We start from the raw sequence: 24683 nt of genomic DNA, 5'->3' as shown, positions 1-24683 counted from the left end.
TCAAGTCAAAACAGCAACAGAAGAGAGCTGTGGGTTGACGTTTTCCAGCCAATGACCTTGCCCCAACAATGCCACATCTTACCTCATAACCTGTTGTGTGACGTATTTCTCTGTGATTTGACCCTGAATCACTTCTCCATTGTGTTTTTCACATCTTCTCTCTTCTCTCCTTGACCTCCCATCTGAAGAGGATGTTCAGGAGCACACACCTGTAAAAAGGAACTAGAGGAGCAAAGTGATTTTTCAAAGCACAGCCTCTAAGCCCTTGTGGTTTGAAATGAAAAAACAAGGCATGTGCTTTGGGGATGTATGAACTACATGGTCTTGGGAACCCAATTCATAGCTTCACCACTAATGCAGAGAAAATATGAAAAATGCGCAAAAGCTGCATCCATCCACTAAATGGTATCTTCTCCAAGTTATATGTTAAAGCCCCATCTTCCCAAGAGGCAGAGGTGTTTCTTTGAGAGATGATAAGGTTTAAATGAGCTCATTAGAGTGACACCTTGTGATGGGAATCTAAGAAAAGTCCTGATATATAGACTTCCAGTTTCTAGAGCTGTGAGAAATTCTGTATTGAACTAAGTTTTAACACAGAACTGTTTACAGACCTAAGTCTGAAATATTTTGCCATGGCAGCCCAAGGTGCACATTTCAGAGGTCCAATAGTCTTGAACCTCTGGCATATCTCTGCCTCCTGGAACAGGAAGTCCTAGGCATAGGACCATAACATCCATGGGCAAGGAGATTTAATGAGATGAGTTCTCATCAAACCAGTAGAAATATTCTCAGGGTTTCCAAAGTCCATTTTATTTTAGTTTTTTAACTTGAACATTTTTAAAAGGAAGTGGAGTTTAAATGTGGGATGAAGAATGATAGAAAAGAATGTACAATTATACATGCTCTTACATAATGTAAAAGTGTAGCCATCCAGTACTTTTAGGAGCATGTGGGTAGGTGCAGGTGGGAGAGAAGTTTGGGGAGCAGCATAGAATGTCAGTATCACAAAAATGAAAGATGAAGTCACCTGGGTACACTGAAACGGCCATTCATACTAACCCTTTAACTTTAGTTGATAGCTCTTTTACAGTGAAAAATGCTTCTCTCTTTCTAGTCAATAGTTCTTAGCTAAACTATCAAAATAATACACATTGTATTGTAAGAGAAATTATTTTGCAACTAGCTGTGGTCAAAGATGTTGACTAGATTCAGTGTGGTGATCATCTTTCAATCTACGCAACTATCAAGCCATTATATTGAATACCTAAAATTAATTATGTCAATTATATCCCAGCCTGTCAATAGAAACTATAACCATGAACTCTTTTCTACCTTCATTGTTTTCTAATCACAAAGTCTATAACAATGCAGAAGGCTTAGAACTCAATGTCCTCCTAATCCTTTTCTCATTAAACTTTCTCCCTTCAGTGTGACCTTGTCCTGGAAGGAGGAAACTTTCTTTGGTAGAGGGCCTGTATAGAGGTTCCAGTGAGGCTGGCATAAAGCCAGTAATCCATCCCAGGAGAGTATGTGGCTATTGATTTCACCAGCCAATTGTCTGGAGGGAGAATGACCTCCTTCCCTTCGATAGGAGAGACACAAAGTGTTTACTGTGAGGGGGACCTATCAGTCACACTAATCTGTTGGAGGACTACAGCGGACCTTTGTGATCTGAGGCTGAAGGTGGCATGGGTGGGGAGAATCTTGGAAGCTTAATCTCACCAATTCTCCTCAGGGACGGGGAGGAAGAAGTACTGTTTCTTAGCGTGTCCCACATCTGGGGATCCACTCATTGTCAGATTAAAGAAGGGCCAGAAAAAAAGAATATAAGGAAGCAGAATGACTGTAGAAAGAGAAGAAGTGCTCACTATAGCTAGAACAAATCAGACACTGCTAGAAACAGGAAAAAAAATGGGATGGTGGAATGAATTTTTTTAAATGTTCTCATCCCCTATTACCAAGAGCTTGTATTTTATCAGGGACATTTCCTGGAGGGGAGGGGCAGAAAATTTTAAGGAAATCTAGTTTATGTTACAAGGAGTGAAATATTCCCATGAATCCAGCTTTGGAGAAGATCTACAACTCTTCTAGAACCTTATCCCTGAGCTCTCCATTCAGGCAAGTCTTCAGGGTGGGGATTGGACTCAGATCAGTAGTTCCTGTGTTGAGTTATAGCTTGCACAGAAAGGTCAAGCAGACTTGACTGACTTGACTTGAGTTCTGATGCTGCTGTACATTCTCTCTTAGGTCCCAACTTTGCCTCACTAATGTCCTGCTGTGCTTTTATTATCAAGAGCAGAGATAAATCCTCTCTAGAGTCATCTACTCTCATCTGACTGGCCTGGGGTAAGGGTTGTAATGTATATTCAATCATCCCTTGAAATGTCAAATTTCTTGAGAGGAGCAACTATATATTAATCATCTGAGTCCTTTGAAGTTGAGTCTAAACCCTTGTTATGGCTACCATTCAAAACATGTGTTCACAGCAGAATACAATGCAGCCACAACAAAAGATGAAATGCCATTTGCTGCAATTTGGATGGAACTGGAGGTTATTATGTTCAACAAATTAAGTCAGAGAAAAAAATATAAATATCAGATGATCTCACTCATCAGTTGTACAGAGAGAAACAAAACAAGTGACTAGACAATATCAAAGTAAAACAAATCCTTGGCCCTGAATACAACACTAAGTTGGAGGAAGTCAGGAGGGGAATGAAGAGGTCGACTAGAGGGAACATAAGGACTTTAGTAGAAGGTTTGGAGCACTTTGGTAGTGATGTAATGTGGTAACTTTGTATATCAAAACATTAATAATTAATGCTTTTATAAATATGTGGCCTAAATGACAATAATTAAGTTTTAAAACAAATAAATATGAAGCAGGACAACAAAGAAAAAAAAGAAAATTTGTGCATGGATTGGGAGATACCACACTGTATATCCCCAGCACTGTATAGTTGCTGACCTAGCTGGTCAATGATCACTGGGAGTGACCCCTGAGCCCACCGAGGAGCTGCCCTACAAAAGTTGAAGCATTTCTTCAGTTAAAAAGAAATAAGAATGTATTACAAAAACAGCTTCTGTGCTCTTACACAAAACCATTGCATGAAGGAAGAAAAAGTTGTGGACAAGTCTGGTTCCTCACAATAGTTCCTAAGGAAAACAGTCACAAATTTGCCCTGGGACCAGTGCTAACACAAAGTGAGCATGCAGAGTTACAAAGGAAGGAGCAATGCTGCCATCTCTGACTTTCTCTAGAGTTCAGGAAATGGAGAGAAAAGAAGATGGAGGAGAGTCCAGGGTGAAGACACATGTCTCTTTTAAGATGGGGGCAGGAAGGTCAGGACAGGACTGGGAAAAAACATACCCTCCAGCTCATGCCAGAGTGAACTAAGGTTGGGAGGAAGAATCAGTTGGGCTTCTGGACCAGGATTTCTGTACTTATGCAGTTGTGGGAGATGATAGAGGGACTGGAATGCCCAGTCACGGTTTTGTATGCTAAAGAAAGGAAAGAAGCCATACAAGAAAACTTTCTGGAAGCCTCACTGTTTCAGAAAACCATTGAGGCAGTGGGCTTTCTCCCCAGAACAGAGAGAAAACAAATGTCTGACTGTTCTCACTCACCAACACTGGAGGAATGCAGTTCAGGGAGAAGGAGGCACATATCACCCTCACTTCCTGCATGCCATGGAAAATCTTAGCTTATACCAATGCTTGTTTACTACTCAAGCTAGAAGGAAAAGGAAGGCATTTTAAAAAAGAATAAAAAACAGTCAAGGACATATTTTTTTAAATTTTACTGTTGAAAATAATTCCTTGGACTAAGTTATGTCAAGTTACACTTGTCTGGTCTCTACCGCTTCTCCTCCTTCTCCTGCACACATCATCAAGTAATACTTATAAAGTAACCTGTCTTTCCTCAGAGGTTTAGAGAAGAGAGAGCTGTCTCCTATGCACTCAGAAACATCTATATTCTGCTGATGGGACAACAATTTTTTTCAACAATTAATTCTCTTAAAATCAAGAACCTGTGGATGAGCCTTCCCTTAAGGTTTAAGGACCTTATGTGGGTTTCCTAGCTGCTATGCACCAGGTGGATCATATCTCCTATCTTTTGCACACCTGCCAAATCTGGTAATATGAAAAAGCATGGGAATCATTGGACTATTGGAAATCATTGGACTATTGGAAATCAACCTATTTGCATAAGGGAAGAGGGAGGAGAGAGGTTAATATTCCTGATTCCATTCCCCCCAATATCTTCTAGGTGCAAAGAGTAGCCGCAGCCAGAGGTCAGTGCTCTTGCCTAACCTCAGTGACACTGAAACACAGATGAGAAAATAGAGGTTACAGAGCAGAACTGTGGAAGACAACTGTCCTTGAAACTTCTAAGCCCAATAGTAAAAATATGAGCCCAAAGGTTAAAGCTGGACCCCAGAGGGAACATGAGCCCCTCCACTATAGTCCTAACAGGCTCCCAGTACTACTACCCACACCCTACCTAGTACCACAAGTTTTGCCTTGTGGTGGTGCAGATCGGGTCCTGCTTTCTTCTGGCCTCCAGAAATGTTAGGTTTTCTGCTCTATAAATGGCTCCTCTTAGAAGCTGCAGAGCCCTCAGTTTAGTGAGGGAGGAACCACCGTTCCTCCTGCCCCTGCATCAGCAGGATAGCAAGCTTTTTATAGCGAGAAAAGTCCTAGTGTTGGAAAAGATCAAGCAAACATTCTGGCACTTGCATGTAAGCATAAATCTTGAAGCTTGGACCAAAAGTAAAAGGCTAAAAAGCTTTTGAGTATCTCAGGATGGCCCATATCCCATATCTCATTGGTTCCCATAAGCCAATAGCATGTTTCATGACTGTCTTCTCATGATGCAGTTCCATTGCATCTTTCAGAAACCTTCTCACTACTGGAAGCTATGTGATAGCCTTTACCATACAATGTCTACTCAGACTTGAAAATTGTAGCCCCTCTCATGGGTTGTGGTAAAAAGAGATTTTTGTAGGAAATAGCCGTGTTCCTCTAAGGAGAAGAAAATTGGGATGAGCCTGAGAAGAAGAGTGTCTTGAAATGGTGATGTCTCTCAGAGAAAGGAAGATATGAGGTAAGAGCTTATATGTTCCTGAGTACCTGAACACTGCAGGGTGAAGAGGCTGGGAGCTAAATTATGGGAGATGATAGAGGGATTGAAATGCCCAGCCAAGGTTTTGTCTGCAAAGTTTAGTGTTCTAACAAATGCTGATAGATGTTCCAGGTAAGGGGGGGGGGGGTCTATGGAGGTTCATTCTTTGTCCTTTTTTTCTGACCCCTCTGTGCCCTAGAAGACCAAAAGCTGTGAGTGGAATAGTTTAGAAGCTTTTGTGTTCTTTGACTTCATGATGCTGTAAAGTTGAATAAGAAAAAGGCCGTGTACTATCCCAGAGCTCCCTCCTGCCATGCCATGTATGTCATGCCTTATCCCTGGATCAAGGTTCTAGTTTCTAGCTTGTGGTGCCTTTTCCAAGTTAATACCTCTCCCAAGGACTGTGCTCTTTCAATCCCAAATCCCTCTGTTGCTAGTCCTTGGGTGCTCCATCCTCCTCTTGTTGGTTTCCTTAATCTGTTCACACTTTTGCTAATAGTCCCACAATCACTCCTTTGAATGAGCCATCTGTTTCCTGCCAGGATCCCAGTCAAGTAAATTTGGGGAAAATGCTAGAAAATTTGCATTGCTTATTAGCATTTTAAGGCTCCAAAAAGTTCTGCTGTAAAGAAACTCTTTAATTTTGTTTTGTCTACAAAATCCTGTTTTTCCCATGAATGTTTACTAATCCAAAGTTTAAGATATGCTGTTATAAATAGCTGGTCATTTGAAAAGGGGTATGACTTACACAAAATGACTATGAAAATGAATGTGCTGACAGGAAAGGTTAAGTGAGCAGCTTTGGAAGAGGAGAGGTTAGCATCAAGGTGTGATTTGGCTCCTGGCTTAGGAGTGGGAAGGAGGCAATAGTAAAGTTGAGATGTTCTGTTGTATCCCTTTCTCCAGTCCTCAGGGACTGAGAAGCCTCCCACTTCAAGAGAGCAAAGGACACTTGGGCAGGAGATAGAAAAGTGATGTCTAGGGCCCGGAGAGATAGCACAGCGACGTTTGCCTTGCAAGCAGCTGATACAGGACCAAAGGTGGTTGATTCAAATACCGGTGTCCCATATGGTCCCCCGTGTCTGCCAGGAGCTATTTCTGAGCAGACAGCCAGGAGTAACCCCTGAGCACCGCCGAGTGTGGCCCCCAAAAAACAAAAAACAAAAAAAAAAAAAGAAAAAGGATGTCTAGTTGTTCTGCATCTTTTGAGCAATGAATGACACCAAACAGCCAGGGAACTGGCCTTGTGTTTTCTGGTCAGGTCAAAAGAAAGAAACATCAGTTTCTGAAACTCAATCATTAAGACTTTGTACCTGGGGGAGAGGGAAAGGAAGACCTGTATTATGAACAATCACGTAAACCATGGTATTTAAATAAAATTAAAAAAAAATTTAAGGGGCCAGAGCGATAGCACAGAGGTCAAGCTTTCACCTTGCATGCGGCCAACCCTGGATGGATCCTGGTTCAATTCCCAGCATCCCATATGGTCCCCTGAACCTGCCAGGAGTGATTTCTGAGTGCAAAGCCAGGAGTAACCCCTGAGCACTTAAACCATTTAAAAACTTTTTTTTAAATATATTTTTTATTTAAGTAACATGATCATAGTTGGGTTACAGTCATAACCAGAACACCCCCCTTCACCAGTATAACATTACCCCCTCCCCCTTCCCATCCTCTGCCTGTATTCGAGAGAGCCATTCTACTACAGTTATTTGTTTTTAAGTTCAGTAAGTTGTATTTTTTTCCTTAAAGGATAAGAGTAAAAAAGTATAGTAAAGGTGTGATAGTGGCAATTACTGTTGTTTGCATAGGTCCAGAAAAATGGGGAAAATGGAGAAAAACTCCTTGACCTGATTACAAAAAGGCCTCACCCTAGAAGTTTATTGGCATAAGACAGACTCTGGGTTCCAGGCATACCAGTCTATCCAACTCTAGTCATTCTCAAGGTCCCAGTGAAACTTTTTCACACTTTAGCTATTGTTGGTATCTTATATTTAAAGACTCTGGATTCTGTGCATTTCTTTCATCGATGTCAGGCTGATGTGGAGCATCCTCTAGTTTCAGCATACCATTCAATGCAGAGCGATCTGCCCTGCATGCAGACTGTTGCTGAGTCGTTTGGGTGTTGGGAGCACTCTTTGGAGTAAGTCAATGCCAAAGCAGTGGTAGGTCTTCCCTGGTAGAGGCTTGGATCCTGGTAATGTTAAAGACAATTGTGGTTGTTTCCATAGATGGTATCCATTGTTCAGGTGTGTGTGGGTGGTGCCCATTCTTCTGAGGCCTGAGCCAAATCATTATGCCAATGTTCAGGATAAAAGGCCTAATTACATTACCAAATTTGTGTTCCCATCTCTATTAGATAAGAACTTGTTTGCATATGTATTATTTTCCCATTTTAATGTGCCTATGCAAAAGAGAAGCAATGCAATAAGATATTGTTGGTGCATCTGGGGGCTGACGAATAAAGTCCGACATAACTTGGTACAAACATGAAATCTATACAAAGATACTATTCTACCAGTATTGCTTATAAAACAGATCTCAAAGGGGGAAAATCAAACAATCAAATAACAAATCCAGTGGGCAAAATTGTCACTATATGAGGATGTTCGACAAGAGTTATAGATGTTAAGGGAATACATCTGAGATCTACAAAGGAGATACACGTGACCCTTTTATGTTTTAGAAATAGTCAAGAGGGAGGGGGGTGTTTCCGAGATACCACTTTGGTCTGTGATTGGACAAGCGAAGAGAGCATGGAGCCATGTCCTCCCCTTGTTGCCTGCTGAAGCTTCCAACTCCCCGAGAGGCTTTTGCTTCCTAATTGCTGGAAGTTGAAAGTTCAGCAGACCCCTCCTAACCCCTTGCAGGAACAAGGAAGTCTGGGGTCTCTTTTAAATTGCACCTCACTGGAACCCACTTGCTGGGACCCTGAGCAGGTGTCCAGGAATAACCCTGGGGACGGGGAGGAAGGAGAGAAAAGGCTGTGGGGGGCTGCTGAGGCTGCATCTTCAACTTACCTTGGCCAAAAAACTGACTGCATGGAACCTTGCCGTGACAGTATTGCCAGCTGAAGCTTCAGACTTCACCCAAAAATTACTGTGAAAGATATGTAATCCACCTTGGCCAAAACAAAAATCATTAGTACAGAAAATGGTTAAATGTGGGATAACAAGAGATGGAAGTGAGGGAGTAAAGGAATAAAATGAGCGCCTGGACAGTGTTCAGATAATGACAAGCAGATGAAACACAATGATATCCATATATTTCTTATAATGTTCTGCGCGGGGGCAGTAGCCCCCATGCGGTTGCACAATGGACAAGTTTAATAAGGAAACTTCCCTGATAAGTCCTAATGTCAGAACCTATTGTGACCCATGTACCACACCCCTTCCTAGGCCTGGTTAAAGCAGCCTTTGGCATGACGGAGGGCTGCCAAACGCCATGCTGGCAGGACCTCCCGGCTCAACTCCCAGGAAGGAAAGAGATCCTTCCCGAGCCAGAAGGCCGGAGGTTGCAGCCCCCGCCACCAGACCCTCCCTCATTTAAAATTTTTTTTAAATGAAGCAGGCAGCCCAAGTCTATTAAATTCATCACAGAATCAAACACAGCACCTAACAGTCCATCTACTTACACATCTTACACCATCTATCTGTTCCAGGGAATCAATCTATATGTTGGGAATCAAAGTTCCCAACCAGGGTCACAAACTCTAGGTAGAAAGAGCAGCTTTCGGAAATCAGTAGATATCAGATATCTAGTTTCTTCATAACAACTCTGGGAGAATTTTTAGAAATTTTAGAGCACAGCAGGCAAGGAGTCTTTATAGCTTTGGTTGGAAGAGGGGAAGCTTTGCCTTTCTCCGTCATATCACTGAGACATCATTCAGATTTCCCAGTGGACCTGCCTGAGTCTACTGGATTAAGTCAAGGGCATATAGGAACTGTTCATTCTGTTTTCAAGAGGAAAGCAAAATGAGAATGGAAACACCAAGACTGTCTCATAAACAATATCAGCGGAAGGGCAAGAGGAGAAAAATGATGATTTCGTTGTCAGAATCCTGCCAATTATTATATGCTTTGTTTATATTTTCAACAAATGATTTTTCATTCCTGGTGGAGTGGACTATGAGGGTCACTGAGGTGATTGCTTTGGCACCAGGAAAAGGTGCATGGTTCTACTAACTGACCAGTGCAAGATAGTGCCGAGTCTATACTGGGTGGGTTTTTTCTTCCTTGGATATTTTAAGGTCTGTTTGTTACTCCCTTTGGAGCTGAACACCAGGAACTGGATGAGGGCTGGAACGGCCCCTGCAAGTGTTGACAGAGACTGTCCCCACTCGAAGATTTCCATGGAGACATTTGCCAGATTGATGGCAACAATAATAATATTTCCTCTGCTGTAGGAAAGCTTGACTTGGTTGTCCCGAATAAGAATTCTCCTTCATAGTTCTTATATAATCAATTCACTGATATCTGATCTAGGGTTTACCTCTCCACCATACTTTAAATTCTCTTGATGGATCAAGTTTTCCTCTCTATCTCTAACTTCTAGAACAGAGCCTGAGGATGCCTATGTGCTGAGAACCTGAGTACTGGCTGGCTAAATTCTTTGATACCGCTGCAAGAAAGAAATTGCCACCAAGAAAGAGGCAGAACTTTAACCTCCAGTCTAGTTCCCATATCCAAATAGAAAAATGAAGATGTTCCATGAATGCTGAACAGGGGGAAGAGCAAAAGCTGAGTTCTACTAACTGAGCCACGAGACAAGTCTGACTCTCCTGGTTCCTCTGTTTACTTGTCTGGAAAATAGAGAATGTAAATGCACCCACAGAACTGATGTGTTAAGTATAAAGTACTTAACTCAGTGTCTGGATAAATAAACACATTTTCCTGTTCTCAGACTCCTCCCTCCTTGCCTTGGAAAATAATTGTGAATGGGGCAACTAAGGGGTTTTAACAAGAGAGAGAGGCCCTTCTAGGAGAGAAGCTTTATTAACAGGTGATCTTTAGCCAGAACAGATCCACCGGCCAGCCTAGCTTGAGGGGGGAAAATTCCTTGAGAAGGAGTAGATCCTGGTGAAATTTATTAAAATATTCCCAAGAGGGATATAGATTAAAGGATACTCATTTGGCAGTTTGCAACAACCAAGAAGCAAACTCAGAAAGAAAACCTTAAAACCCAAAGCACAGACCTTGACATGGCCAGTGGTCCCTGGGATTCATTATTCTCTTCTTCCTGCAACCATGTTTTTACCAGGGCAACCCCATCGCTCTGTCTCAGAAGAAACAAGAATTAAGGGTGTTAGGATGTGGTCTGTGGGAGTGGAGTGGGGTGGGGAGGAATGAAGAGGGGAGGAAAGAGGGGCAATGCTCAATTATAAAGAAAAAAACTGGAAAAAGCTGAAGAGGATGGAGGGAACAAGACTCATGATGACCAGAAAGTGACATGGAGCTGAACACATAGGCATACATGCATCATTTGGCTTGAGTTATTTCTGGTTCTATATTCAGAGAACACTGCTGGTTCTGTTCCAGGGACCATATAAGGTGCAAGGATTCATACTAGGTCAGGCTGCATGCAAGGTCAGTAATGCCTTAACCCTATCCCATCCTCACATTCATCTTTTTAGTGTGAATTATTGCTGTCCTTTAAAAAAATAAAACAGAGGCCGGAGAGGTAGAGTGCTTATCCTCTCACTCTTGGAGTGAATGTCTGTCAAACATATGAGTATGCTGGAAACATGGGGTTAAAGTGGACACAGTCTACTTCAAGAGGAGAGAAAACACCATATAACAGACACAGCCAGGCCAGATCTCACATTAGTAAGTACTGGGGAGGGAAAGTGGGCAGGAACTGGAAGACTGGGTCCTGGGTATATATTCAAATATACATTCCTGCTTTGCCTTTCCTCCATGTATTTATTTCCAGAATAAGCAAGGAAATCCACCTAGGGACAGAAAAAAAGAACAGTAAAGTGATTATCCATGTGTATACACTGATAGTATCTGGCCCTGACCTTCCACCCCAAGGCAAAGAAACACTTGACTAAGCATGCAAGAGTGAGCTCTAGAGGCAAGAGAAGCTGTAAGGTAAGGAACAACAGGAAGGGCACTAGCCTTGTTCAGACTCAACTCAGACTCAACCCCAGCACTTCATATGATTCCTTGAGACTAAATAGGAGTGATCCCTGAGCACAGAGCCAAGAGTAAGAGTGGGATCTAAGGCCATGGCTGTCCAGCCCCTTTTCAAAACAGCTGCCTCCCTAAGTATTTTACATTCCCTCACATACTGTCTGATGGACTCCATTCACAGGGCCAGCTCAGGTGTCATATCGTTTTAAAGATGAACAAACTGAGGCCCAGATAGGTTAAGAAGTTTTAACTAGGGGCCAAGAAAATAGCACATCTGTAAGCATGTGTCCTTTCTAGTTTGACTCCTGCAAAGGAGCTTGGTTTCCCTCACTCCTCCTGCTACAGTTCTCTGCACTATCACCTGCACTGATGAGGTGACAGAGATAATCTCTAACTCCAAAGTGCCCCAGCAATATCACATCTTCAGACCCTTGCATTTGAACCTCTGGTTCTATTTGGCCAATAATTGCCTGCAGCATGCTTTAGGAGGCCCAGAAAAAAAACATGAAGGAAAGAAATTTGACCTAGCTTTCTCAGTTACTCAAGTAGAGTTCAGACCTGAACTCGAGGCTCCTGGGCTCACTGCCTCCTGATCCGCCTTCTTGGAGCTCTGACCAGTTTGCTCAAAGCTCCTGTCACCCTGCCTGCCCCCCGCCTTATAGAGCACATAATTAGGTACCCTGAGGACCCTCAGAGACAGGAATAGGTGGGGTTGAGTCTTGACTCCTAAACTGATCTTTCGCCTCTGATGACAGAATCCTCACCCCTTCCTTTTAGCAGCAACAAGTGATTGTCCCCCCTCCCCTTGCAGAGCAGCTGGCAAACAGAAATGAACACCTGTGTGCCAGATATTACAGCTGCATGTGTGAAACATGATCTGTCTGCAACGCCCATCACATGTCACGTCCAGTTGTTGTACTCAGGCAGGCTAGAAGATGATTGACCGAAGAGAACTTTCCATGGCAGGATTTCAAAGCCCAGGCACCCACCCCACTCCCACCCCAGCATTTTAGTTGCTCCTCTTCTTTTGTACTTGGCATTTCCGGCTGAGCTTGCCTTTCACCCACTCCATATCAGTGACACACCGGGAGTCTATGTCTCTGCTCAGCTACACACTCTCCATGCCAGTAATAAGGCTACTTAGCATGCTCCAGGGGCTTTTCATCTTCAAAGCAGTTGTTCCACTGCTCCTTCCACGTGCTACACATCTGGCTGAAACATTTGTAGATGCCAGGTGGGTGGGTAACGTTCAAAGCTGAAGGACCAGGAGACACCAAAAGGTGTCCTGCAGTTTGGCTCAAGACCCCTGCCTTGTGCGGTTGTCTCATCCCTCTGGCAGCTGACATGTTCACTCCCAAGGTCTCACGCTCTTCTGCTTTGCACATACTGTTTTTTTTTTCCCTGCCAGAATCACATTCAGGCTTTTGTTAATGTTAACAATTAGCCTACATATGAAAAAGAGGGAAATAGGACATTTTACAGGTGCAGTAAGGGTAGAAAGGAGAAGGAGGCAAAGAAAAATAGAACAAATTGCTTCCAAATATTCACTCCCAGAATGCCTTTTCCCTGGAGGGCAACTTTGCAGGAAATAATGAGTTTTTACCCACAAGCAACTCTGCAGCACTAACAACTGTGAGTGAAGAGATAAAAGGAAATAGAATCCAAAATGAAAGAAAATAACTTGAATAATTCTACCTGCTCCTAGTCCTCTAGCTCCACAATATATCCATCTTTCTGGGGTCTATCCAAATGACCAGTGGAGCATGTCTGAAAAACAAATGCCTATCTTCCCATTTATTTAATATGAATAACTTCATTCAGTCAACTTACATTCTATCAATCCTCACTGCCACTTCATGCAGATAATTTCTATTATTATTCCAATTTACAGGTGAAAAACTGAGGTTTGAGAAATTAATTTGCAAAAGGGCATCCAGGTGCTAAGTGGCAGATCAAGATTTGAGACCAGATAGCCTTTGAAGTGAAATAATAAATCAAAAACTGCTTTCTTTTTCGCATTCTACAGTCACAAACTACCAGTCCAGGGGGAGATAAAGGCTATGTGTGGTCTGACCTTTCACCCTACCTCCCAGACATGTGGAAAAGGAGAAACTCTTCCAAAATTCTTCTCCCTTAGATTGAGTACTTCAACTTTCTTCCCACTAAACCCCAAACCAAATGTAATATGAATTCCAGAAGCCATTTTACATTAAATAAAATTAGCTTTTACTTTGTCACTTGCAAAGATCACACAGAACTTGCATCTGTGTGCCCCATTGTCCATTTATTGCACGTCACTCCCACGTCAGCCCTGTCACCACTCACAAATACACTTTCTTGGTCTTGTATAGAATGCAATTTTCACTTGCCCCTGAAAAATCAATATGGAAAGACTCTAATTCCCCAGATTTTGATTTTTCAATAAAAAAGTGAAAATGAAACACTGCAGGACTGCAGCCAAAATAGTGCCCCTGAGCCAACTGCTGTCTGAAGGGAGACTCACCAAGAGTTTCAGAGAAAAGCATCAACTTTTGGTATCATTCTCCTCAGTTGACATGTCAACTGGAAATGGAAGCTAATGGTTGTGCTGAAGAGTCCAAACAAGCTTCAGATGCACCCTTAACAGGACAATAAGACACTCCCTGGGAAGTTTTGCTCTTGGGGGCCTAGTGGGTGATGGGGAGGGGTGTTCCTGATGTAGAATATAGACAGGGCTTGACTTTGGAAGAAAGACATTAAAGAACAAAAAGCCCATCTGCATCAAATACTTGCTCTTTCCCATTTAGCAGCTCTGACTATTCTATTTCCTTGCCCTGGAGTTCTGAGGTTTGAGTTCTCAGGGTTGCAGTAAGGAACAAATGAAATGATGATTGTAAAAGCACCACACAGTGCCAGATTTGGGGCATACTTTCAATTAGAATAAGTTTCCTTCCAGGCTCCTCTCTCCCTATAACTTTGTGACTTGGACTGAACAGCTGATATGCTTTGGTACATAGTGTTGTCACTGGAGGGCCACAAGGCACTATTTGGTTTCTCACCCTGTGACCTCTTAATGCTGATGACAAACCTAAGGATGATGTCATCATCAAACCCAGCCCTTGTGACTGGAGAGCCTCTAAAACAAAGTCACCGAGTTCCTGACACCCCTTAGCAGGGCTGCCTTGACCCTAGTAACTAGAAGAACTTGGGAGAAGGTCTAGAAGAAGAGTTTGTAGGGGGCAGCCCAGCATATAGCCAGGCCCTGTAATATGAGCAGCCTTACTCACTGCTGTGCAGGCTGGCAGCTCTGCCTGAGCCGTGGGTACTGCCCACCATCAGAAGCTTGAGTACCACACTAGACTCTGGGACACTGCCACATGATCCTGGGCGGGTCACGTAGCTTCTGGGTGTTTCTGTGCCCTCAGCTGTCCAACAGGTTAATAATAGAGTGAGGCACACTTGGACCCAGCACAGCAGGGTTTAACAAATGATGGGACAAACTCAAACTCAGAGAAAAGAAAATCTTTTTTTTGAAAAACAACAACAATAACAACAAAACAGTACTAAAGTTTGTTATTTCAGGCTTGAGCTTCTCCTGGGCACATGAAAGGAGAATCTTTGGGCCACCAAAATAACATAAAACTTCTCCTGGAGTGTCCCTAGTGTCAGTTCCAATAGCTTCCTAACCTGAGCTCAGGGAGCAGGAAGGTAGAGGAAAGAAATGGGAGTGGAGGTTGGCTGTTTCAGGGACCCACTTCGTTTGAGTGACTCCCCTGCTTGCCCCCTCCCCTTATTTATCAGGACTGTATTCAGCAGAAGAATAGTTTCTCTGAGCAGCCATTTCAGAAAATAAGAAGAATGCTAAAAAGGCCTGATCAATTAATGTTAAGGACAATAGAAAGGTAATTGTGAATTTTTTAGAAAACTAGAAATAAATAAGTCAACCCACCTCTACAGGCCTACTGTGGATAAGTAGAAGCTCCTTAGCTAATAAGAACTGGGCTGGCAGTCTCTAAGATAGTGTTTTATGGGCAGTGGGCTTCCCCATTTATGGGAAAGAATGCTGCAGGCTGAGGATAGACTTTCAGTAATGCCATAGGGGACTAAAAGGCCAATTTGAATTCTGTGGAATGTACCTGGGGCTCCTTATCTTAAAACAACCTATATTTCTATCAGTACGGGACTGATTATATTTATTGAATTATTATTACTCTACTAAAGACTATTAAAAGTGATGCTCAATATTTAAAATTAATTAAAATTAAATAATATTTTGAAAGCATAATGTTAAAAATATGTGCATATATTTTCCCAGAAACTTGTCCCCAAAATCTATTGAAGAAATAAGTAGCTGTGTGTATATCTGTCCATTTATATACAAGGAGTCCATGAATCAATGCTACATGTATTCGTGCACGAAATTCCAAAAGGTGATTGTTGAAATTTTGGGTATTCTTCAGAGGATGAAACTTGAATAACTATTTTTATTTTTTCTTTGTTTTTTTTTTCTGTTTCTTTTTACTTTATTTTTCTAAAAGAGTAACTTTTCCCCCCCCCCCCGGCCCCTAAAAGAGTAACTTTTTAAAGTCACCATTTAAAAAATATAACACCTTTCTGTAACAAGTATAGCTTACCTTTTATTTTTAGTAAAAATTTATTATTATGCATTGAATTTCTTATCTTCTGAGACAGACCAAGATTAATAAAGAGTAAAAGCCCACTCTGATTTTCTAATATATAAAATATGAGAGGAAGCAGTATAGTGTGAGGTGTCATTCAAAGTATCTTGACTGTAAGAAATCCTTTTCACCAAGTTTCTTGCAAAGAAAACTAACACATATCTCATAAGATCTATTTTTACATAGCCATTTCTTTCCCTTTTTCTTAGTACATTTTATTCAAACATGCATTCAGCTATTCAGCACGTACCTTCTGTCAGAAGGTTACTTTGTCATCTGCTGGTTATACTTTGCATTAGACCTATTACTCAAAATAGTTCTAAACACCACAGAAAAATTCATCCAGTATCTTGATCTTGTTGTCCATATACTGAGATGACACTAATAATAGGATACCTAAAGTGGAGGGATTTTTCCTTCTACATTCTCCATACACAAGCAAGTGATTCCTCAATTCCCCCCTGAGGATCCACTGTATATCAGAATAGGCCAGGTTTTTGGTCTTCAGCAGTGAACAAAATAAAACCCTACAGGGAATTTAGCTAGATGATAGTGTGTGAAACACACACACACACACACACACACACACACTTCAGAAGGTGATGTTCTATGCAGGGTAAAAACATGCACTCACATAGAATGACAAATTAACTCATAGTCATTTCAGTGGGAGTGTCTGAAAAGTCTTCTCTGGCCCAAAGACCTTTGAGCTGAGACTTCAAGAGAAGGGTGAGAGCCAGCCCTGAGGAGACTTGAGGAAAGAGCATTCCAATCAGAATATTACGTACAAAGGCCTCACAGAAAAACTTGTTCAGTATTCCAGGAACGACAAGCTGGTCAGTGAGGTTGGACAGAACCCTAGAGGAGAGAGAGGAGAGGAGGTAGAGGAAAGGTGAGAGGCAAGTCCCACTGGGCTCTCTGGGCTACTGTTTGGAACTAGGTTTCCATCCAAGTGGGCTAGGAGAGAGGATACTAGATTTTACACAGAGTTATTTGGTAGAGGATTCATTTTCCTTTCCTTTTTCAGAAAAAGTGAAGAGAAATTACAAAGTGAGGATTTTAAAAAAGGAAAAAAATGAACATGTGTGCCAAACAATGCAGAACTATGAACATTGCCATGCATGTCCTCCTTTGCTTACTAGTAATATCCTCCAGCAACTTTCCCCCCAAAATATAAATAGTTGTCAGTCAAAGGGGCAGGAGAGATAATATAGCAGAAAAGCCACTTTCATGGCATGACTAGAGTCCAATCCCTGCCAGCCCTTATGGTCCTCCAAGTTATGCTGAGTGATCCCTAAGCACAGAGCCAGAAGTAAGTCTGAGGACACCACCCCCCCCCCCAAAAAAAAAAAACCACCAATAGTCAGCCAAGGGTCTTAGAAAGCAGATCTTGGCACATAGCAAGATTAGTACCTTTGAAGGCAATGGTAAATTTTTATTTTAATAAAAATTTTGTCTGAGTAGGAGGCATTTCTCCCTCTTATCTCCAGAGCTCTCTTAAAGATAAGAAGGTGCCCAAATTCAAGCAAACAATAACAAGTACAGGGTCTGAACTAATACTACAGCAGGTAGGGCTCTTACTTTGCACATTGTTTGTTGGATTTTGGTCTCCCATATGATCCCTTGAGCACTATCAGGAGTAATTGACTGAGTACAGAGACAGGAGTAACCCCTAAGCATTACCAGGTACAAAAACAACCCCCCTGCAAAAAAAAAAAAATAAAATAACAAGTACAACTTTCCATTATATTAGTCAAAAATTCCAGTCCTTTTGTGTTTTATTTTAACACTAAATTAAATTAAACTATATTAATAAAAATATTCATGCAATTAATAATATTTACTCTGTGCACCATGAGCTTTAAAAATACTTATAAATATTAGTAACTTCTTATAAACACCCTTAGATGCTATTATTAGTCACATTTTACTGTTCAGGAAACTGAGATCCAAGAAGGCTAAAAAAAAAAAACTTGCACAAAGTTGCAGAGGTGGCGGGCAGTGGGTAGAGCTAGAATTTAAATTCACTTCTGCTTCTATTTAAATCTTATGTTTTTAGCTTCTTTGCCATGCTGCCTGTGATATTGAGTCTTTCACTAATGAATGCACAGTTCTGCACTCAGATGGGGACAAACAATTTGAAGCTCTAGTTAGTTAAGAGTGTCAAAGCTAGCAGGAAGCCAAGACCAACACAGAGAACAAAAGGAGAGCCAGAAGTGCTCCGGAGTGCGGCCCTGTGAATTCAGGAGTGGTCTCTCAAGAAAGGAAGTTTGGGGGACTAGAGAGAGAGAATGCGCCAAAGCTTCAAGGGATCTGTCCTTATTCATCTTGATTCAAATGCTTAGTTAGCTCTAACAAGTCTGGGCTATGGTAAGATTGGCCCTTGAGTAGCTTTTTGTTTATCCAAGCACTTCCGATTTGAGCACTCACTATGAGCTCTGTGAATATGTCCAGATGCTACCTTTTCAGGTTGTTACCCCCACTTTGTAGATGAATCAGCCAGATCTTATAGTTTCTTGAAGGAAGAATTCTGTTCTATTTAGATTGACTGTAAAACTAGCATCATAGTCATAATACAGCTACCCTAGTTTTCAGGCACTTCAAGTTAGCGCTCCCCGTTTCCCTGGGACTCATTTTTATGTGTTACTCTCAGGGAAATCATCTTTTATAGGTACATTTGCTTAAAGAAAATTGACAGCTAAAATTTTCCTCTTAGGGCAGAATAAGTGTGTGTATGTGTGTGTGTGTGTGTGTGTGTGTGTGTGTGTGTGTGTGTGTGTGAGAGAGAGAGAGAGAGAGAGAGAGAGAGAGAGAGAGAGAGAGAGAGAGAGAGAGAGAGGAGTAGGGAGGAAAGGAGGGAGAGAGGACAAAAAGGAGGAGGAGGAGGAGGAGGAGGAGGAAGAGGAAGAGAACATTCTAGCAGGCACTGAAAGAGCAGAGCCTCAGACTTCACCCTCAGGTGCATAAAACAGAGAAGAGGGTTTTGGGGGTGCTGACCTCCTTTGAAGTCTTCCCACTGTTTATAGAACTTCCTTGTAGCCTCGCTCTCAGAACAAAGCTTTTGGGCACAGCACTGAATGGCCTCTGGCTGGGCAGGTGTGTGGGAGGCTGGGCTTCCTGGTCCAGGCCCTGTGCCATGTGGGCAGCAGCTGTATGCAGGACCTCAGAGGAGGACCTCTTCTGCCTCCTTGCCCCACTTCACTTACTTGGGTCTCCTGCTGTTGGTTATTCTTGGCACGCATAGGCCCACACAGGCTCATGTCACATCGGGAACCATCAGTATGGGCAGATGGGCTCTGCTCTCTCGGTGCCTCCTGATGGGTCATCTCACTGTTGGAAGCTCCTGGGACTCTGGCAGCCAAAATTCTGGCGAGTGATGCTCCAGTAGTCCCAGCATCACACTGAAAGTATTTGGAAGCCTCTTACCTGTATCTGTTCCTTCTGACAATACCACATCATATCACTCTGGCTCCTTCATTGCCAGCCTGGGAAACACAGGCGGCTGTCACTTATTGAGCACCTATCCCCCCGCCCCATATTATATGTATTGTTTTAAAAGAGAGAGATATGACATTTTTATATTTTGAAAAAAGTAAAATACTTTCTCTATCCACAATGGTACATGACCTCTTTTGCTCCAAATTGGTATCAGAGAATGTGTATTTGAGTCAAACTAAATCAAAGGAACCTAAAAATGTAAAGCTTCCTGTCCATAGACAGGTGCTCACCTTTTATATAAAAAGGATCCACAAGTCTATATTGTGTGTATGCATCGAGAGGTATCCTGAAAAGATGTTTGCTCAAATGTCACATTTTGATTAACATGACCTTTGATTAATGGCATCAAAATGTTTTCTTCAGAGGAGGAGTTCCTTAATAAATTTTTATTCTTTTTTCCTTATCCTCTTTGGGGGAAAATAAGCCACAAAGCCATCTTCATTAAGGTGTTATGTAAATCTATCTTTTAACAAAGCATCATAAAGCACAGCTGCCTACTACTGCTTTCAAAAAACCCCACTCCCTTATTGTTCTTAGCAGTAAGAGCAAATGGATCCAAGACCTTAGCATAACTCAACAACAGCCACAGATACCTTTGAAGGCCTGAGTTTATCCTTAAAGTTTATGTGAATTACTTAGTTTGTCACTATATTTTAATCTTAAAAATGTCCATGAGTATTATCTTTAAGAAAAATGAATGGCCCAAATAAATTACACTACATACAGTCTTATCCTTAAGTTCTTTCTGTGTCCAGTGTAGGACATGGTTTTCTCAGAACTGCCAAGGAGATAACAGTGAGTCCAAATCCGGGATCTATAGACTTTCAGATTTTCTCTTAACCTCCTTGGGAAGAATCTCACTAACAGACACAAGGTTCTTTAAATTTGGACATGAATAGCCAAGCACACACAATAGAGATGACTGATAAAATTACTTGCAGGCTCAAATAAATTCTGCTGCATTAATAATTCCATTCCAATGTTGATGACATCTTACAGATAGTTTTAATGTGCTTTCAGTCTCTTGAACTGAAGAGTTCTGCCTCTTAGCATGCATTCTATCTTCTGGTTTTGGTAGTACCTGCAAAACCTGTTTGCTCAGTCCTGTGGCCATAGTCCTTTATGTACTTGTCTCCCAGATGAGCTGTTTTGAGTCTAACAGCTTATTTCAACCTAAGAGAAGGCCAAAAACACAGCACAGGCACCAACCTTAACTTTCTTACCATTTAAGTACAACACATAGCACCATATTGTGCACTTCAAGGAGAAATCCAGGCATCGCCAATTATCCAATTTCCCTCTATATTCCTTCCACTGCAGGGTAGTTCTCATAGTTAATAAAGATTTTTTAAAAAGGTTTAGATATCTCTATAAGAGCATTTTGCTCTGATTTCTCGTTCTCATCTTATATACAACAATACTGTTTGTTTAATTTGAATAAAATGGCCAGCATTTAGCTTACTTTTGATCAAGAATGCATCAGGCTTCTTTTTTTGTTGTTGTTGTTATGGGATTTGGCATAAATAATCATTTCATCAAAGGGCAGCTGAAGATGTTGTTGAGCATTTTAGGACAAGCAAACTTCCTTTGTGAGTGATAATGGATCTGGTAGGACTATTGAGACATATGTGAGGACATCTGATACCATTCTTTATGCTTTTCTCTATCTGACATGTGGCCAAGGTCATGCCATATTAATTAAAGTAATCTGACCTTTTTCTAGGTGCATAGAACAGAAGGGTTTTGGCAGCCATGAAAAGAGAAAAGAAACTAAGCAGAAATTTGCCTTTTCCATCATTATAATGATGATTATAGAAACAAGAAATAACAGTGTCAAAAGCACAGAACTCTTTTTCCTTGCACACAGATATCTGGAATCAACTGAGAAGGAAAATAAATGAAAATAAAAAGCCCTTAAGTTTCCTTTAAATTGAATTTTGGGGCGAAAAATGTTTCATTTTTGAGAAAGGGGGAGGGGAGAGAAAAAAATGTATGCCCCAGAGAAAGGAAGGGGAGAGAACATTAGGGAGGATGAAAGGGAAACTGGGGACATTGGTGGCAAGAAATGTGCATTGATCAAGCTTATTGTACATTGTATGACTGGAGTTCATTCATGAACAACTTTATCTGTGGAAGAAAAAAAACACCTGTACCATGAACAAACTTGTAACCACGGTGTTTAAAAAATTATAAAATGTCTCATTTTTTAGAAGTATCAACAAATAAATTGCTAAGTGACTTTGGCTGAGGTTTTATTTGGAAGTAGATCAGTATTGGATGCATTTCATTAGTACAGGATATAACAGCAAGCATTGCTAGAAAAATAGGACTTGACTTCTATCTCACAACCAACTTGCAGGGGCTCCAGTCCAGAACAGGCACTGTCAATGATGCTCCCAAGGTTTCAGTTTTTTCCCATTACTTTATTCCCTACTTCATTTTTTACATAGTTTAGTTTTTATGCTCCTTGGCTAGCTGTCACCTGTTTTTTTGACATCTATATTCCAGGCTACCACCATCTATGGGGGAGCCTAAGAAAGAGACATAGTGCTGTCCTGAGTGACACTGGGCTTTCTAAGTAGGGATTCTGAGCAAGACATAAATCATGAATAAAATTTTAACTCTTTACCATAGTGGCTGGGACCTAGTGAGGAATTTTTTAAGTTGACATCTATCCTACAAAACAATGTCAACACTTGTTCTTTCAATTCAGAGCCAATCTGTGACTAACCTGACAAACCATCTGAACAAAGGCAACTGAGTTCCAAGGTGACTGTGGCTTTGAATGAGGGGTATAAGGTTATAGCTGTATCTCCTAATTTGATCCTTATAATAATTAAACTATTAACCAGCATTATGAATAAAGCGGCTTATGTTTGAACAGAGTTTTCATATGATCAAGTTGAATATTTCTTTTTCTCCATCACTTATATTTCCTTTGTCTCTATGCTGACAGTTACATGAGACTACTTAATTTTTTACCTGTGACTTAAACAATTAATTGCACCTCTCAGCACTTTCTTCTCATCTCAATGTTTTGCAAACTCTAGATTCTCCAGGCATGATTAAATAAATGCCTAGAGTAGATAATTTTCCTGTGTTTGCTCCTCATTCTTTCTGTCTAGGACTAGTTAACTTGGTAGACTCTTGAATAATGTCAATAGGCTAGGAATAAATTTTAATATTCACATCCTTCAAAGGTATTATTGACATAAAAATAGTAGTAAACAAACTATTTTACTAACTATTCCAAGCTGATGATTTTCTAATAGCAGAAGGTATTGTTTTAAACTAATGGAAGATTGTATCATATTATTTACAAATCAAAGTGCTGATATTTATAAGTGGCAGTTACTTCTCAAATAATAGTTTTACATAATCATACTGTACTTGGCATACTGTAATTGGCATATGCCAATTCTGACCTTCAGATTATATCATAATACTCTTGTTCCACCTTCTTCTTAACTTGAACCTAGGATACAGTAGTATTTAATTGTACTAACCAAAGTCAAAGTCAAAAGAAAAGTATGTGTATTAAAAGAAGGGTAAATTTCCATAAAGAAACACAATGGTCTAAATGGTAGGTACTCTACACACCATAGATGCCAGGGTATAATGAGGAAAAGTGATCAAATCAATCAGAAGAGGAGAAACACAAAGCCTTTACTCTCTTTTATACCACAAAGTATGCAACAACGGAAAGAGCAGTTTAGATTGAACAGATAGATGTCCAATCAGCCCTGCACTGCCAAGGCCTACAAAAATGTTCTCATATCTTTATCCACAAAATCAGGAACAGAACATGATTGGAAGCCAGTGACTTCACTGCAGTGTTTACTATCAGTTTGTTTTAAAGCCTTAATTTTTACTATGTATAAAATAACTTTTCAACTTCTTTGCCCACAAAGGTTCTTGGAGATATAGGGTGGATACCCTAATTTTTCAATTCTGTACTCTATCATATTAGACTCCATATACAGTGTTCATTATGACAATGTCTTGATAAAATATTTTAATTAACCCATTTCCATCTGATTATGTCTTCTGCTATGACCTAAGGCTTTTTACCATTGAGGCTACTAAAATGGACAAACGCACACCACTGACTATGAGTTATAGGACCCACTCATTGAGTATGTATTAGCAAATTACTATTATTCCTTTCCTTTTTTTGTTGTTGTCATAGTTTTTATTTCTTTTTCTCTTTTCCTTCTCTCCTTTCTTCTTTTTTAACCCAAGCTATGGTACTATTATATCATAACACCTACAATATTAGTTTTTTCCAGGAAAGGAACCTAAATAAACAAGACATGGTGGATGGTACTACATAAGGTAGTCTCTTCTACAGTACCCACTACCAAATTGCTTAGTATTCTGTCATAAAAACCATGTTTATCCTAAAATACTCCATGCAAAACCTAACCCTGAAAGCTATATCTAGCAAAGTTCACCCCTGCCATTCAAGAAGCACCATAAACCTTTGCCCTCTAAGATACTGACCAACTTATTTATTTTTTATCTTTATTTATATTTTTCTTTCTTTTATTTTCTATCCTAAGAAATTTTTTAAACTTACTTATTTTTTCTTCTTTTTTTTGTCCCCCATTCACAATACAGACCAGGCAAAGGGCCTGGTTTGAGGTGTATATGGAAAGCATTTACTGTACCTACTATTTCTATACAGTCCGTGTAAAGAACACAGCCTGTGGTAAGCATTGGGAGGCCTTATCTTTTCTTTTTTTTCTTCATTTTTTCCTTTATTTAAACATCATGATTACATAAATGATTGTGATTAGGTTTCAGTCATGTAAAGAACCCCCCCTTCACCAGTGCAACATTACCACCACCAATGTCCCAAATCTCCCTCCATCCCACCCCACCCCTACCTGTACTCCAGACAGGCTTTCCCATTCCCTGATTCATTCATATGACTATGGTAGTTCTCTGTGTAGTTATTTCTATAGCATATTCACCAGTCTTTGTGCTGAGCTTCATGAAGTGAGCTGGTGTTTCAGCCCTCCTCTCATTGTCTCTGAGGATTGTTACAAAAATGACTTTTATTTTTCTTAAAACCCATAGATGAGTGAGACTATTCTGCATCTCTCTCTCTCCCTCTGACTTATTTCACTCAGCATGATAGATATCATGTACATCCATGTATAGGAAAATTTCATGACTTCATCTATTCTGACGGCTGCATAATATTCCATTGTGTATATGTACCACTGTATTTTTAGCCATTCGTCTGTTGAAGGGCATCTTGGT

The 24683-nt window shown here is 40.8% G+C and overlaps 1 non-coding gene across 1 annotated transcript; it reads right to left on the bottom strand.

Moving 5' to 3' along the window:
- Nucleotides 1-24011: 24011 nt before the first annotated feature.
- On the bottom strand, nucleotides 24012-24143 carry LOC126014768 (small nucleolar RNA SNORA51). The gene has a single exon (XR_007497765.1). It is a non-coding gene; the product is annotated as a small nucleolar RNA SNORA51 (small nucleolar RNA).
- Nucleotides 24144-24683: the final 540 nt, after the last annotated feature.

The sequence above is a fragment of the Suncus etruscus genome, chromosome 7, assembly GCF_024139225.1.
Source record: "Suncus etruscus isolate mSunEtr1 chromosome 7, mSunEtr1.pri.cur, whole genome shotgun sequence".
NCBI lineage: Eukaryota > Metazoa > Chordata > Mammalia > Eulipotyphla > Soricidae > Suncus > Suncus etruscus.
Note: the sequence above shows the minus strand (reverse complement) of the source record. Positions and strands in the feature narration are given on the sequence as shown.